Consider the following 18,629-nt stretch of genomic DNA (forward strand, 5'->3'; position numbering starts at 1 on the left):
CTTTTGTCTCAAGCTGTTAGTCTATACTTCATTAATGATGCTTTTTAAAGGTTACAGACATTTTCTATTGGAAGAACTGTTCCTCAATTCATCATTTAAAATTTTGTAAGTATACTTTCTGGGTATTAAATATTGCCATTATCATTAATATTACTAAAATAATATTAATGATATATCAATATGCTGGAGAATACAGAGCTTGTGGAAGTAGATATTCTCTCTCAACTGCAAACTAAGAATTTGAAGAAAACATTGCACACTTCTCCCCCGTAATTGATAAACTTAAGCTTTTGGGCATGAATAGAAAAGTCTCTTACATTTTATGCCTATATATTATTTATTTAAATAGCTATGGCATGAGCGATCCACTTGCCAAAATCACTGGAGCATAATGAAGCAGCTAACTCTAGAAGCTGCATTTTGTTCTACTGGTAGCAGATTCAGATTGTCCTTTCTTTTCTTGTACCTTCTTTTTTTTTTTTGGATGTGGCATGAATAATTGCAGCCATGGTAGGAGATGGAGGAGGAAACATCATGCATACAGAGGATACAAGTGGACTCTGAGGTTCACTGTGGTGCCCTCTGCTTTCTTCCCTATAATGCACTCTTGAGGAACATCTCCAGAGGTTCCCCAAGCTTGTGCATGAGAGAACATAGCTAGCAAAGCTTTTTCTTCAGAGCATGTAGGAAACAACAAGGAACGTGGGGCCAAGTATTTCTAATTGGTGTGTTTTAGATTCTACATCAATGACATGTTTCATAGAATGTGGAAACATGGATGGATGATGCTCAAAGAAACCCTCTCACATCTAAGTTGATCACTGAAGAGGACAGGTGAACTCAGTGAGGGCAGATACCTCTGTCCTTGAATGACAGCACTGAATGTTGTGACTCTTGTATATCGAGTAGTTTAGGTTCTCTTTTAATCTGCCCTCTTCCTTATGCCAGCTCCAATAATACAAAGCTTTGCCAACATTACCTTCTAAATGTTTTCCAGGGATCCCTGGGTGGCGCAGCAGTTTGGCGCCTGCCTTTGGCCCAGGGCGCGATCCTGGAGACCCAGGATCGAATCCCACATCGGGCTCCCAGTGCATGGAGCCTGCTTCTCCCTCTGCCTGTGTCTGTGTCTCTCTCTCTCTCTCTCTCTGTGACTATCATAAATAAAGAAAAAAAAAATAAATGTTTTCCAGATCTGCCCTCTTCTTCTCCATCTGTGAACACTGTCATGGATAATACCCACATCACCTTGCAACCTGACCACTGAAACAGACTGTTAACCAGTTTTTCAGGCTTGTTCCTTTCAAGTCAGAACTCCACTAAACCATCAGATGGTTCTAAAATATCAATTAGATGCTGTCATTTCTTTGTTTAAAACTCTTGAGTGGCTCCCATTGCCCAGAGGATATAGTCTGTTTCTTAACATAGAAATAAAAGCTCTGCATGCTACACTCTTTATGCCTCTCACTTTCCCTCTACTCTTAGCATCAGCAACACTGAACACTTGTTATGCAGTTTCTCTTTCTCATACCTTTGCTCATGATGTCCTATCTGCTTAGAATATATATATATATTTTTTTCTCCTATTCATGTTTGGCTCTCCTTCATCCTCCGAAATTCTGTGCAAGTTTTAACTCCTCTAGGAATGCTTCCTAGCCCCTCCTAGGCAGGGTTAGATGCCCTTACTCAGTGCCCCATATGTTTGTAATGCACCTCCTTTATAATGACACTTGCTCTATCATCTATGTGTTCATCACCATCATTATACTGTATTCTCTTTGAGGACAGAGAATCTATCTTATTCTTTGAATTCTTGGCTCCTTACCAGGTACATGACTCACTAAAAATGCCCAGTATGTGTTTGTATAATGAATGAACTAAGATGCTTTTATCAATAGATAAAATCCCTATGCAGGAGAGATGAGAGAGAGAATGAGAAAGAAAGAGAGAGAGAGAGAAGAGGAACCTGGAAATGAGCCTTTGGAAATTTCCCCAAATTACATCCTTTATTGTATTCTATTTTGTCTTCATAGGACAATAGGAATTCTTATCTTTAGATCAAGGGCTATAACTGATTTCCTACTTTTTTAGAACCACTTCAAAATGGATGGTATAGTCTCAACACACAACACTCTGTATTCAGTGAATATTTGTGATTGAATGATAATCCTTGGGACACCACTGAGGTATCACTCAGTGTCAAGACTGAGCAATGTATAAGAAAAGTTGGTTCAGAGCAGAGATATAAATGCTCGATATTATATTTAAGGAATGTTATTGTGCCTTACAGAAAAACATGAGAACATTTGTGAAAAGACAGAAACTTGAAAAGTAGGAAGATCCATTCTTCAGTGTGTTTATCTTATAATTTATCATCCATCAATTATCTTCCTAATCTTTCTCACTGTACCCATCACCCATTTCTTCTTTTTTTTTAATTTTTAATTTTTTATTTTATTTATTTATGATAGGCACACAGTGAGAGAGAGAGAGAGGCAGAGACACAGGCAGAGGGAGAAGCAGGCTCCATGCAGGGAGCCCGACGTGGGATTCGATCCCGAGTCTCCAGGATTGTGCCCTGGGCCAAAGGAAGGTGCTAAACCGCTGTGCCACCCAGGGATCCCCCATCACCCATTTCTTACCACCAGTCATTGTGTTAGTTTAGTGCAGTGGCATATATTTTATTTCAGTAGTACAATTGAATATGTTTGCAAATGGGAGGGAAGCCTGAATGTCAGCATTAACTTTACATATATCCTATTATTTATATAGAAGCCAAGGGCATTTTCTTCCTCCTGCCAGGTAGACAACTCTTTACTCGGCAAAACAGGAACAGTTGCATAATTCTTATCTACCTAGAGAATCAGAATTAAATGCATTCCATAAAATTGTTGCATGTAAAATTGGCATCAATTAATACACTGAACTATTCATTCTCTCAGATAGAAATGTCATTTAAGAAATATGAAGATATTACTTCATTGTGCTAGGAAGAAAAATGGGGCATCAGGAGGATTCTTATTCAAGCACCGATAGCTATTAAAACCTTACCTGAGGTGCCCCGTAGCAGGACCTCTTTCACATCCTGTCTTATCTTTGACAGCCTGTCTTAATGCTGAATCTTAAGGCCAGAAACAGGCCACAGCTCAGAAGGGTGAACACTGTGTCTATTGCACAAGATTCTATAGTAAATGCTTTTGTCCATGAGTCCCAACTGTCACTTACTCTCTTTATCACTTTGTATGTCCATAAAACTCATGACAGTTGACATACATCAATCAGGAAAGGTTTATCCTCTCTTTGCCACTCACAAGACACTTAAAGAATCGAGGCAACACAATTCTATTGAATTGTACACATTTGGCCACAAAGGGATGTTTCACATTTATCTACAGAGCAGCAGACTAGCATGAAATGAGGCATGGTTAGTTCCAGTTATACCCTTGATCTTTCTAGCAGAGATAAAATTCCTTGATGGAATATCTAAAATTCTTAATAAAAATTCCTGGAAGCCTGTGAACTTCTTGGCACCATGTGTAAATTTAGGAGAAAAAAAAATCACAGATGTGGATTGTTAAAAAGGGCTGATTGGTTTATTGGGAGGGGGTGGAATGGGAGAATTACTGAGCACTGGCATGATTTTCTCCCCAATATTCCCTGAATATTGTGTATGGTTCCCTAAAATATACAAAACATATGAAAGGAGGGAAAATTAACCTATAAAGAAACCATGGATCTTGAACAACCTCTTGACATACCTTCTAAAGAATATCTGACAGATATAGAAAATTCTGAACTAAATGAAAGACTCTGAGATTTAACAACTACTCTAAAATGATGAATATGATGTTGTTTTTAATAACGTAAATGATAGAGTTGTGAATCACCCTGATGATGATCCTTATCTCAGAAAGACAACGGCTTTCGGGACATGGGGGAACTAACTGTGAAGTGCAGTGAGGTGCACACTGCTTGAGATCTAGTCTCATTTTTCTAGGATATCATGTATTGGGTCTGAAGGAGGTATTGAGATTCCATGTCATTTAAACTCTTCACAGGGCTTCTTAAACAGAGAGGTGGCCTGGTGTCAAATGACATTTTTAAAGAGAACAAAAAGAGGGCAGGCATTGGTGAGACAACAGTAAGCCATTGAGAATATATAGTTACTAGAGGAAATGATAAATGTAAAGACTGGAAGACAAAAAATGTTATTGAACCCCAAGAAATAGACTGCACCCTCTGTGCAGAGGATATAGGAGATTTGGAACTTAGAGATGAAAGTTTATACATTTGCTGCATGCCATCCCAAGGCATTAATCCTTTCTACTGTTTTCATGCCTCCAACACTCCCAAATAGTTAAAGAGGAAACGAGAAATAAACAGTATATTGTTCTTCAGCTGGAGACCGGGGTATCTTATTTTTCTTTTTAAAAGCTGGCAAAAAAAAAAAAAAGCTGGCTAATGGGAGTCTACCCACACTATGTTTCTACACATTGCAAAACAGATACTATGGCCTCCATTTAAAGATGATTAATAGAAAGGATTTGATGGGCAAAAAGGACCACAAAAACAAATGAAGGAATGGATTAACATTCAAAAAACTATTAAGACTGAATTTTGGAAGAGGAATTTACTTGGAAAGAAAAGGAAGTTTCAGAAATAATTATGTGCATTCTTAAGGAACTTAAAGAGATCATGGAATTTCTATGAAACAAAGGATCATATAAATTAAAGTTACTGACAAATTCAGGAAAAGAAATTGAGGAGACACATAAAAATTAAAATATTTAAAAACCATTTGTTTTAAGAAAAAACTAAAAGAACTGGTAAAGTAAAAATCAGAAAAAGCACAGCAACAATAAACACTTTAAGAAACAAAAACATGACATGGGAAATAAGATAAGATCATACATACTGTAAAGGGAAAAGTTATAAGAGCAAAATGTTTAGAAAATCATACATGTGCAGAAATCTCTATCCATCTATCTTCACGAATAAATGGATAATTAGTGTTTCTCAGGAAGAGAACTCAACAATTGAATTACAAAAATATTGAAAGATATATAGAAGAAAGCTTTCCTTAAAGTAAAAGTTAGAGATGCGTATTTTATGATTTATCTCTTGCTGTATAAGAAATAAGGGCAAAATTTAAAGGCCTAAAACAATAACAGCCTCTTTAAAAAAAATTCTCTCATGACTTCCTGTATGGTTCTGGTTCAGGAACTCTCATGTAGTAGCTAGAGCTAGAAGAGCAGAGCATCTTTCTCTCTCTTCATAGAAAGATCTTTCAGCCGTTCCATGTAGTCTCACTAAGGGCTAGTTTTGATCTCTTTGGAGCATCAGGGCTTCAGGGCATTTGGACTGTTTACCCTGTGACTGAAGACTTCTAAGAGCTAATGTTTGAAGTGAACAAAGCGGAATGCATGGCGTTTTTATCACCTACTCTCAAAAATCACTTAGAGCCTTATCATCTATAGTCAGAATCCTGCCAACGTTTCAGACAAGGAATGATACACTCACCTCTTTATAAGTGGCAATGCCACACTTTAAGGCAAGCATGTGAGATAGATGGTATCGTTGTGGTGATTTTGAACAGCAATCCATCACACATATTGAAAGAGGTTACTGTAAGTATAGCAAGATTTAATAAAGAACTAATAGACACTGACAAAGACATAATATGGTGAAAATTTTGAACTTTAAGGTTAAGGAAAGAATAATATAATCATTCTTGAAGAAGAAACAATCACAGGTAAGAGGAAGTTCAGGTTACTCTGAGATTTTCCACATAGTAATGTTCAAGAACAGGAAATGATGGTACACTTTTTTGGAGTTATAAGGTGAAAAGACTTTTCCCCCAATAACATGTCTAGTCTGTAAGTACAAGTTTCATGTATAGAGATGACAGGAAGAGTATTTTAAATATGTAAAAGCTGAGTATATATCATCTATTAACCATTATGAAAAATCTTCCTGAAGACCAAACCTAGTCACATTAAAAATAGAAGAATAAAAATTTAAAATAAAGAAATCATGAGTAGACCTTTTTGTTTGAACAGTGGAATATAAAATCAGTGTTTTCCTTTGTTTTCTAGAAGTCATTCAAAAGCACCAAGGAGAACAATGACAGACACATTATATTTGGTGAAACTGGAAGAAGCTAAAACCCCAAATCATCAGATATAATAATAAGAAGAATAGGAATAAGAATAAAGTATAGAGGGTAGGAGCAAACTTTTGGAGATAATAAATATGCTTTTGGCAAAGATTGTAGTAATGGTTTTAGAGATATGCTCATCTCCAAAGTCATTAAGTTGTATACATTAAATATGTATAGCTTTTTATATGTCAATTATACCTCAATAAAGTGGTTTAAAAAAAGATATTTGGAAGGTGGCTTACAGTAGAAGGCATGCAGTAGAGCAAGTAGGAGGAATGCAATAAATGATTATAAGAGCTTTAGATCAGGGAAGGAGCCAATAAAAAATATTTTATCAGTGATGAAGGTCATGCCAGGTGGTAAACCAAAGTTCCTTATTTTCAGCAGCAGATATAACAGTAAACATGGCATGACTTACTTGACCCAGTATGGTTCCAGGAAGCTGAGGAATTGAGACTAAATGAACAATTCCATGGGCAATACATATGTGCAAGCAATGCTGTCTATTTGTAGCATAGAAAGAGTCTTTAATTTGAGAAAATTGATGCCTATTTCCATTGCATGGGAAAAAGCCACACCCAGAACCCCTGATCATAAGAATCAAGCCTGTCCTGAATACCACTGCTTTCTTTCTCTGACAAATACTCCTGGCAAATAGTTGCTGCAGGAAACATTCACTTTTCTCAATCATACAAGAAGACACTAGCACAGAATCTGTTCAAAGACAAAATCAGAACAAAAGAAAGTTTTTCATTATAAATTTAAGAAGATGTTAATAAGTTCACTTTTCTATCAAGTAAGATACAAAGCCAAAAGGCAAGAGCTCTGGGAAGATATGCTGAGACCATAAAAATGATCAGCTGGTAGTGCTCAGGAAAGTATGGAAATGACATAAAACTACTAAACAAATTGAGCTGAACTCGCAAGACGTTCACTGAAGCACAGATTATTCTGAAAACAAAGGATACAATGAAAAAAGTAAATTAAGTTAAATGGAAAAAAGACATTAATAGGAGACTTACACAATTAAGAAAACAGACATTTAAAAAATGACTGATTTGGAAGTCCTATGCACAGTTGGAATCCTCTATGAAGAAACAGCAAAACAAACATAACTATTTTTGAGATTAAAAAGACATGAACTTACATATTGAAAGGTCATGTTGTGTTGTTCTCAGTAGAAAACGAGCAAGAATGGTTAACAATGAGGCAATGAGGGAAGTTATTTGTCTTTTAATGTACAAAAAGAATTCACTGGAAAGCCAGATGAGAACATAAAGTAGCCTATTATATAAATTAATTCAACCTACATTTCTCCACAGCAACCTTTTATGCAAACAGTCAGTAGAACAATACCTACAAAATGCCAAAGGAAAGAGAATGCACCCAAGGATTTTATGTCTAACCTGCTGCCATTTAAGTATAAAAGCAATAAACATGTTTTTGAGTGCTTTAAATACTTATCCCCCAATTTTTTTTATTTTAGAGTTTTCAGAAAAAAAAGAATAATAATAGAATAGTATGATAAATACTTGTATATATCCTCCACTTGAATTCAATAATTTTTACCTTTTTGGGAGGCATATTTGGTTTATCTCCAGACTCATCTCATCTACTTTTTCCTTCTCTCTTATCCTTTCCTTCTTTCTCTCTCACTCTCTTTTTTTCTTTCTGACTCTCTCTCTCTCTCCCTCTAAATATATATGTATATATCTAAAAGTAAGCTTAGGACTTTAGACAACTTTATTCCTCATTACTTGAGCATTCATTTCCTAAGAATAAGGACAATTCCCTACATAATATACTGTTGTCACATGTGAGAAATATAAAATTATTCCATAGTTTCACTTAATGTCCAGTCCATGTGAAAATTTTCTGATTGTGATTATATATTTTACCATTTGCTTTCTTAGGAACTAGGATCCATCCTAAATGGATGCTTTGCAATGGTGATTTTGTCTGATTAGTTTCCTAGTAGTAAAGTCCCTTGCTTTTAATTTGGTTTATAACATTCACTCTTTGAAGAATTCAGGACAAGTGACATATGTATTTTTCCAATTTTGCATTTACCTGATTCTTTTTTCTTTTTTTTTTTAACCTGTTCCTTTATCATTCTTATTTCCTGCAAACTGGAAATTAGGTTAAAGGTTTAACAAACAGTTTTTCAGTTGCACAAACATAAGGAATATTTTCCCCATAAGTTCCTCTTTTTGAGGAATTTAATTGGAGGGCAAACTTAGTTTATCAAGATATAATTAGCAAAAATATAACAAAATAATCAGTTCTGATCACTGGATTTATTTTAATATTACTTAGAGTAGAGGCTAAGTGTCTATCACAAAAGGAACCCAAATTCACTGACCTAAATTGGATAAAAGTTTTGGTTTTTTGCTGTTTTCATGAAATAATACTGATGTGAGCCATCCAGGGCTGACATAGTGGCTATCCTGTAGGAAGACATTCAGGGACCTATGTCTTTATATGTTATTTCTTCACTATATCCCAGGATGATTACATACTTCATCTCCACAGTTTAGACTGGCTTATTCTCGAACCAGGCAAATGGGAATATGGAAGTCAATATCAGGCAGTTTATTTTTTAAGGAAATATCCTAGATGTAGAACACATCACTTTAGTTCATACTCAACTAGCTTAAACTTTGTCAAAAAGGCATACCTAACTGCATTGCAGGCTGGGAAATTTAACCTATTGTTTGATGACTGGAACCTGAATAAATGAAAGGAACTCATTATTAAAATAGAAAATGAGGGTGTTGGGCAGCCCCAGTGGCGCAGCGGTTTAGCGCCGCCCGCAGCCCGGGGCGTGATCCTGGAGACCCTAGATCGAGTCCCATGTCAGGCTCTCTGCCTGGAGCCTGCTTCTCCCTCTGCCTGTGTCTCTGCCTTTCTCTCTCTCTCTCTCTCGGTGTCTCTATGAATAAATAAATAAAATCTTTAAAAAAAAAGAAAAGAAAATGAGGGTGTTATGTGGGGATCACTAGCAGTCTTCACTAAATTTGAGTGTACTAATAACACTAAAAAATGTGGAGATGGCAAGGATAGAATAGAAGTGCCAAATGCACTGGAAATGTAAAGAACAAAAATTAGAGGATAAAAATTAAAGGATAAAATGTAGGATATAGTGTAATAGTGATTTTTTTCATTTCTATTAACTATAAGTCAAAGAAAGTTATTTAAAAGTGCCTATCAGAAAAGAGATTATATAACCAAATTTAGAGCATCATGATAAATATAAAGATAATCATTGACTTAAAATGGGAGTGAAGACAAAGGAAAAGATAAAAAGAAAACAAATTTATGAATTACAGCATAAAATTAATATCTATTGTCTAACAAAATGGAAGACTACATGTATTAGGTAAGATTATACATTAAATTACAAGCATAAACGCCATGATGTATTAAAGAAAGCTTTAAAAAATGATGAAGTAAAATGTCAGAGACATAAAAAAAAACAAAATCAGAAAGTATAGCATCAACTAGACTGACAACTAAAATCAAATAATTTTATCAACAACTGTAACTAAATAGACATATCAATAAAGATGACTTTCAGATTGGATTACAAAGGAAAAACTCTATGCCATGCTGCTCACAAGAGAATGGACTGCTAAAGTAATTTAGAAAGATTGAAAAACAAAAATGTGGGCAGAGATACACCAAGCAAATGCAAACAAAAAGAAGTAGAGTTATGATTTGGCATTCAGTTGAGTTTGAATGTAGGCACTTGAAGAATTAATGGAGACAAAGAACAATGCTAAGATGTGCAATTAACAATAAAGATCTAACAGATATGGATGCCTATGAACAAGCAAACCTAACATTATTATGCATAAAGTAGATACTATAGGAGACATGAGGAAGAATGAACATATATTAATGAAAATAAAATATTTTAATTCATAGATTTTAATTCATGACAGTTGTGAAAAAATATATAAAGATACCAAAGCCTCAAATGGTCTCGTGAATAAGGTAGATATTTTTGAAATATACCAATTTTGTACCTAAAAGCTTTGTATTTCTTCACCTGCTCCTGGAGCAGTCATGAAAATAGGCTACGTATAGACTCTAAGCCTTCATAACCAATATTTCCAGGGCTATTTAAGCCATTACAAAATGTGGAAAAATTATTTTATGGGGTGCTTGGGTTGCTCAGTTGGTTAAGTGACTCTTGATTTCTGTTAAGGTCATGATCTCAGTGTCATGAGATTGAGCACCAAGCCTCATGTGGGGCTCTGTTTGGGCATGGAGCCTGATTAAGATTCTATCTCTCCCTCTCCCTCTGCTCCTGTCTTTCTCTTGCTCTCTCTCTCTCTCAAAATAAATACATATTTTTAAAAAGAAAAATTATTTTATAAAATGAATATAATGTTAATTAAAAAATACAATCATGATCCCGGCAAATTTTTTGTGTATATTGACGAACTGTTTCTAAACAAACATTATGTGGAGAAACAAAGACCTAGAATAGCCAACACAATAGTGAAGAAAAGTTGGAAAAATGACTTCAAGACTTACTATAGCTAAAATAATCAAGATAGCATGACATTGGTGAAAGACTAGACAATTAGGTTGATCCAAGAGAATACAGAGCACAGAAATGGATCCACATAAAAATAAGCAACTAATCTTTCAGAAAGGAGCAAAGGCCATTCAGTGGACTAAAGATAGTCTTTTCAACAAATGGCACTAAAACAATTGGATATCTACATGCACACACACACACACACAAAAGAAACTACAGACCTATAATTTCACAAAAATTAACTCAAAATGATGGACATAACTGTAAAACACAAAAGTATAAAACTTCTAGAAGATAACATAAGAGAAAATGTAGGTGACCTTGGGTATGATGAGGACTTTTTAGATACAACAACAAAAGCATTGCCCACAAAAGAAATAACTGATAAACTAGACTTCATTAAAATTAAAAATGTCTGCTTTGCAAAAGATGACGTACAAAGAGTGAGAAGATTAGCCACAGACTGGGGGGGAAAATATATGTAAAAGATATATGTGATGAAGGACTGTTATCCAAAATATATGATAAATACTTAAAATTCAACAACAAGAAAACAAACAACCCGACTTAAAAAATGAGCTAAAGGCCTTAACAGACACCTCACCGGAGAAGATATGCAGATGAAAAATAAGCATATGAAAAGATATTGATGTTCCACATCACATATCATTAGAGAAATGCAAATTAAAATAACAATGAGATACCACCACAAACATATTAGAATAGCCAAATTCTGGAACACTAACAATACCAAATGTTGGCTAGGAGGTGCAAGAACTCTCATTCACTGCTGTTAGGAGTGCAAAGTGGTATGCCCATTTTGAAAGACAGTTTGGCAGTTCCTTACAAAATGAAACATACTTTTACCATATGACTCAGCAATAGTGCTTTTTGGTATTTTCCCAAAGGAGTTGAAAACTTACATCCATGAACAGAGATGTATAGTCACTTTATTCATAATTGTCCAAACTTGGAAGCAACTAAGATATCCTTCAGTAGATGAAACGATAAATAGTGATACATACAAATGGGAATATTACTCAGTGCTAAAGAAATATGAGCTCTTAAGCTATGAAAAGCCATAGAGGAATTTTAAATGCATATTACTAAGTGAAAGTTACTAATCTAAAAAGGCTACATATTGTATGATTTCAACTATATGACATTGGGTAAAAGGCAAAACTATGGAGACAATAAAAAGATTAAATAGTTTCCAGGGGTACATGGGGTAGAGATAAATAGAAAAGATGCATAAGACTTTTAGGGCAGTGAAAGAACTCTGTTTGATATTATAATAATAGATGTCATGCAGATTTGTCTGAAACCATAGAATGTACAACACCAAAAGTGAATCCTAGGAAACTAGTAAACTATGGACTTAGGGTGATGTATTAGGTTGATTCATCTTTGATAACAATGTCCTACTCTGGTGAGGGATGTTGATAGTGGAGGAGACTATGCATGTGTAAATTGTAAAAGAAATTGTAGAATTGTAAAAGAAAAGAATTGTAAAAGAAAAACAAAGAAAAACAGGGAAGAATTATATACCAAAAGAAAATTACAAACCAATCTCACTGTGACTACGGAAGCAAAATTCCAAAATAACTGGAGCATATTATGATAGTTATATACTTTTGTAAAATGGTATTTATTCAAGGAATGAAAGGATAGTTCAATGACAACTAAAATTAATCATAATAATAGAGCAAAGAAGAAATATCATACTGTCATTTTAATGTTGAAAAGCATTTTTTCAAAATTAAATATTTATTCTCTTTTTAAAAAATATTTACTCTTGATATGAACTCTTTTAAAAATATTTATTTATTTCTTACAGAGAGGGAGAGAAAGAGAGAAAGAGAGAAGGGGGAGGGGCAGATGGAGAAGGAGAGAGAGTCTCAAGTAGACTCCCTGTTGAGTGGGGAGCACAATGAGGGCTCAATCTCATGAACTTAACGTCATGACCTAAACTGACATCGAGAGTCCAACACTTAACTTACTGAGCAATCCAGGCACCTCTCTTGATATTAACTCTTAAAAATAAAGTCGAAAAGAATGAATCCCAATGTGATAAAATAAGCTTGTCAAACAAAAGACTGCAACAATTCTTGTTGAAATAACTTTAGAAGCATTCCCATCTGTGTCAGGAACAAGGGATATACTCCATCATCATCACAGTTAATTGAATTGAGTCTGTAGGCACTAACAACCGTAAGAGAAAGAAATTAAAAATATTTGAAAGAAAGAGATTAAATGATCACTACTTGCAAATGAAATGTAGAGATATTTGAAAAACTTAAAAATTTCAACTAAAACCACTAATAAGAGAATTCAGTAAAGTGGTATGTACAAATTTAATATACAGTAATCACGTCTCCACTGATACAATGCTGCAGAATATAAAGCAATAAAAGATCTTATTATATTATCAATAATAAAGGATAGAATGCCTAGTGTATTAGTTTTTTATGGCTGCAGTAACAAATTACTGCAAACATAATGATTTAAAAAAACACATTTATTATCTTACAGTTCTGGATATGACAAGTCCAAAATGGATCTAAATGAGTTGGAATCAAAGGATCAGCAGGACTGCATTCTTTTTGGTTGTTGTAGTAGAGAACATATTCTTTCCTCTTCACAGCTTGTAGAGGTGCCCACATTCTTTGGCTCATGGCCCTGTTCTTGTACCTTCAAAGACAATCTGAGCCAAGTTCTTTTCAGACTTCTAGCTCTCTGATTCTTCCTCCACTGTCTTCTCCTTCCTCTTATAAAGAAGCCTTATGATTATACTGAGTCCACCTGAATAATCCAGGATAATCTCCACATCTCAAGGTCAGCTGATTAGTAATCTTAATTCTATCTATAACCTTTATTCCACTTTGCCATGTAACATAATATATTCATAGTTTCTGAGTATTAGGATGTAGACATCTTTGGGGTGGGGAGGAGCATTATTCTGCCTACTATACTTAGCAATAAATTTAGCAATAAAAGTACAATGTTTATTGTAAGAGAACTTTGAAATGATTCAGTAAGTTGCAAAAGAACACTTGAGGAACTTGAAAGACATACTATTTTACTTCAATAGAAATAGCAGGTACTTGGATGGGAAGAAACAGCATCACAAATAAACCAATTATCCTTAAATTCATCTACACACTTAATTGAAACAATCACAATAAAAAAAAGCTAACAATAATTTTGGAAAGAGACAGGTGATTCTAAAATACAGATGAAAACTGAAAACAAAAATAAATAGGAAAATTCTGAAAAGGAAGAGTAACGGGTGTTACCAGATATTAAAGAATATTACTAAGCCTTGATAATTCAGTGGCATATGGCTCATGAATAAACAAATACATCAATGGAACCACATAAAAAGTCCCAATAGGTGCAAATCAAATGAGAATTTACTAAATGATAAAGATTATACCTTAGACAGTAGTGAAAAGTTTTTTTTACTAAAACCAAATGGTGTTGGGGTGTCTTGGTAGCCATCTGGACTAAAAAATGTTCTTCCATGTCTCATATTTTATACCAGGGTATATTTCAAATGAATAAAAAATTAGAAGATAGAAATAAAACCACAAAACTACTACAATAATCTGTGGGTACAAATGGTCCGACATCAGAACCAAGAAGGGCTTTCTGTGAAAGAAAACTCAGAAGCCATGAGGAAAATGATTGAGACTTACAACTACATAAACACAATAAAAACAGTGATGAAAAAAATGGCAAAATTCACCATAAGTGTGTCCCAAATTCAAGCGTGGTAAAACTATTTGTAATTCTTAGAAGTCTAATTTCCCTTAAAAATAAAGCATTCTTATAAATTGGAGGAATAAAGACCAACAAATAAATACAAAAGAAACGACAAGGTAATGAAAATATAGCAAAAGAAGGAAATAGTTTCAGTTTTAGATATGTGGAAAGATCCTCAACCAAACTCACTCAGGATGAGAGAAATAAAGAGTAATTCTGCAGTGTGATACCATTTGTTACCTTACAGGGCATCCATAATCCAAAAGGTTAATAGCCTATTTTGCGTGTGAGGTTGAGGAGAATAGCCACACCTGTTCACTGCTTGTGATAATGTAAATAGGTACAATCCCTTTGTGGGGAAGATATTGTCTACCAAAATTATACAAAGCATACCTGATGCCCAGCAATTCCATCTGTACAATATATTTCACTTATGTATAAAGAAATAAAAATTTCACTGCAATAATCTCCCTTTAGCAACTAAATACCACAAAAAAAACCCAAAAATCTATCAAGAGGGGACAAGTTAAATTATGGCATATCACACAATGGATATTATGTAGGTGTGAAACAATGACAAAAGCCTTTGTGTAGAAGTATGGAAAAACCTCCATGATACATTTTTAATTTTTTAAATTAAAAAAATCAAGGAATAGACCAATTTGTATCATGTTATTACCCATATAAAAAAGAAGGAAAAAAGAATGTATGTGTGATAGCTAACACTTGGAAAACACTTCCCATCTATTGTAATAAAGAGTCATTTCAGGGAAGGCATTGTCATTCTTTTCCCTACACCATAACCAACATTATCTGTATTATGTACTGCTTTATCTTCAGTACCTACCACAGAGCCTAACACATGGGTGCTCACTAGATATTTGATGAATAAATGAATAAAGGATTTCTTTTATTTATTTATTTATTTATTTATTTATTTATTTATTTAGGATTTCCTATTTAAAGATAACAAAACTAAAGCTCAAGTAGGTTGTTTAATTTGACCCACAGCACACGACCAATAAGTGGAAGGCTGTCATCTCTGGATATGTCTTTGGAAATATACACCCTTACAGAGCCATCTCATTAGTTATCTGTGAAGATGCAATCTGCCTAGAGGGGTGCTGGGAACACAGGCAAAAGTCAAACTTTTTCTATATGCCCCTTAATATTTTTTAAATTGTGAAATATGTGACTATACTACATAGTCAAAAAAAGAAAACATGAATAGGGATGCTGATATTTAAAACACCAGATGCAAGCACAATTTTTTAAGAACATAAATAATTTAAATGAATTACACAGATGTGAATAACTGTTAAGAAAGGGGCAATTCTTGAAATACATGCTAAAATACTTATGATTTGAAAATAACAGACTGGGATGAAACCTCAAATACAACCAAAGGAGCTGAGATGGAAAAAGTGAAGAAACCTAGCTTCTGGGTCTTTTACAGAGGGTAACCTCTCTGGACAGTTTCTGAAAATGGTATATTGATATGCAGGCACCCATCTTATTTAAATGTATAACCATAGTCTCTAATAGTATAAAAATCAGTTCATACACCTGTGGGCAATGAAAACAGTATAACAAAAAAAAGGCTACTGAAAAAAATTCATACATTAAATGGACTAATAAGTAAATTCCAACCCATGTTAATAAACTGTTTGAAGTAACTCAGAAATGTTGAAATAATGGGCAGGGACTAATCAGCGAATATAAACCAAAAAAAAGAAGAAAGAATGTATAATATCAAAATACAATTTTGGAAAATATTAAATAAAAAGTGATCCTTTTAAAACTATGAACTGAGTTCTTAATGAGCCTTTATGTACCAACTGACTTAACATCAGAATACCTGAAGAAAACATTGCAAGAACTGAAATGAGAAACAGATGGAATAGCAACGGGAGAAAGGGAACTTAAGAGAGAGTATTTCTGTCCTTGAAATATCAAAAGTTGTATATAAAAGTCGTTCCTACATAAAAATCTAAACTATATTGTAAAACTTTAATATATTCTAGTCAAATAAATAAACGTCTGTACTAAAAGATATAATCTGCAAAGTGAGAATATTTTTTTAAATTGCCCCTGGAGCATTTATGAAAAGAAAAAAATGTAATCATGTATTAGCCAAAAAGAAATTTTGAACAGGAAAAATACTTCAAATCATATTCTGAAACCACAGCCTAATAAAGTAAAAAATAAATGTCAAATTTAGAAACAAAAACTCCAAAGCATTTGACATTTTAATACCATTCTTTTCTAAAGAACTCTTGGGGCAAGAAGCACTTAGAAGCCACAATTGCAGAGTATTTATAAAATAATAATAACATGGCCTCAAATATTTTTAGTGCAAACAAAAATAATGAAGATAATAAAATTCAATAAAATCAAAAAGTTATGAAAAACAACACAGTGGACCCAAGGAACATAGAAGGAAAAAGTGATGAAGATGAAAACATAAATAAAGGAATTAGGGAACAGAAAAATGGTAGTGTTGTCAACAGTTTATTCTTAGGGGGAAAAAACTGAACCTCACTTGCTCATTCAAGAAAACAAAATAAAGCGCAGCACAAACATGAGAACACTAGATATGAGAAAAGAAAAACACATATAGGTGACATTAGAGAATTTAAAGATTATATTTCACTCTTTTACCCAACTCCATGTCAATAAATTGGCAACCTGGGTGTATAAGTTATATTCTTTTAAAATTAAAATTTCTAAAACGAATGTAAGAAGAGAAGGAAATACAAAACACAAGAATACAAATAACCAGAGGTAAAAACCCATGATGTTTTGTGATGCTAAAAGATCTGTACTTAAAAAATCACAAAGTTCAGATGATTGCATAACTGAACTTTATCAATTCAACCATGGAACATCTAATTTTCATGTCAAGCGAATTATTTCAGCAAAAATAAAAGTCTGCTTTCTATTTCTTGTTATAAAGCCATATGGCTAAGATTGAAGACATTGAAGAAATATAGCACAACACTAAGGACTAGTATTTAGAAATACACTGAATAAAGCTATATGTTAAAAACAGCTCAACATAACTCCAGTAGGGTTTATCCCAAGGACTGCAAATATGGTCTAACCTGATAAAATACGACTCACTACATTTAAGTTAAAGGATAAAAACCAAATAATTGTTTTGATAGGTAGGAAAAGCCTTTGATAAAACTCCATCTTTGTCCTGAATAAAACTTTATATATACAATGGGCAGCCCCGGTGGCCCAGTGGTTTAGTGCCGCCTTCAGCCCAGGGTGTGATCCTGGAGACCCAGGATGGAGTCCCACATCGGGATCCTTGCATGGAGCCTGCTTCTCTCTCTGCCTGTCTCCCTCTGCCTCTCTCTCTCTCTCTCTCTCTCTCTCTCATGAATAAATAAATAAAATATTTTTTTAAAAACCCACTTTATATATACATTATAATAAGCAAACCCTCCAAACAATATGAAGTGTTTTGAAGAAACTTGAAGAACTTCAAATAAAACTTTGAAACTCTTTGTTGGAAGCCCCTAAACCTAATTTCTTGTTTAATGGGAAACAGAAATGGTAATGGAGTGGGATGCCTGGGTGGCTTAGGTGGTTAAGCATCTGACTCTTGATCTTGGCTCAGGTTAGTCTCGCGGTCCTGAGATTGAGCTCAGCTGGGTTTGGACCCTGCTTAATATTCTCTTTCTTCCTCTCCCGCTGTTCTTCCCACCTCTTCCTCCATCATAACTCTCAAAAAAAAAAAAAAAAAGTGGTAATGGTGTAAGTTAACTAACACCAAGACAAAATAATCAGATAAATTCAGATTTTGTGAAAATATGGAAGATGATTCATAAATACCTACATATATACATATACAGGGAGAGCAATTATATTCATATATATGATTCTCAAGTGCTCGGTGATGAAACATTGTTAGAAAAAATGATTGTCCTCTCAACATTATTTTTCATATTTTCTTTCAGATACTAGCCAGTACAATTAAGCAAAGCAAGAAAATAAGAGACAAAAATGTTGAAAAGGAGAGAGCATAAGTTTTTATTTTAGGAGATTATGGGAGAGGTGAGAATTAACCCAAAACTCAGCCCTGGAAAGTTTGCATTTCGAGTGAATTCTATGGATCTGTGGTGGTGGGCTCAGGATCTGTGCTTTATT

Source organism: Canis lupus, chromosome 17 (genome assembly GCF_048164855.1).
Source record: "Canis lupus baileyi chromosome 17, mCanLup2.hap1, whole genome shotgun sequence".
Taxonomy (NCBI): Eukaryota; Metazoa; Chordata; class Mammalia; order Carnivora; family Canidae; genus Canis; species Canis lupus.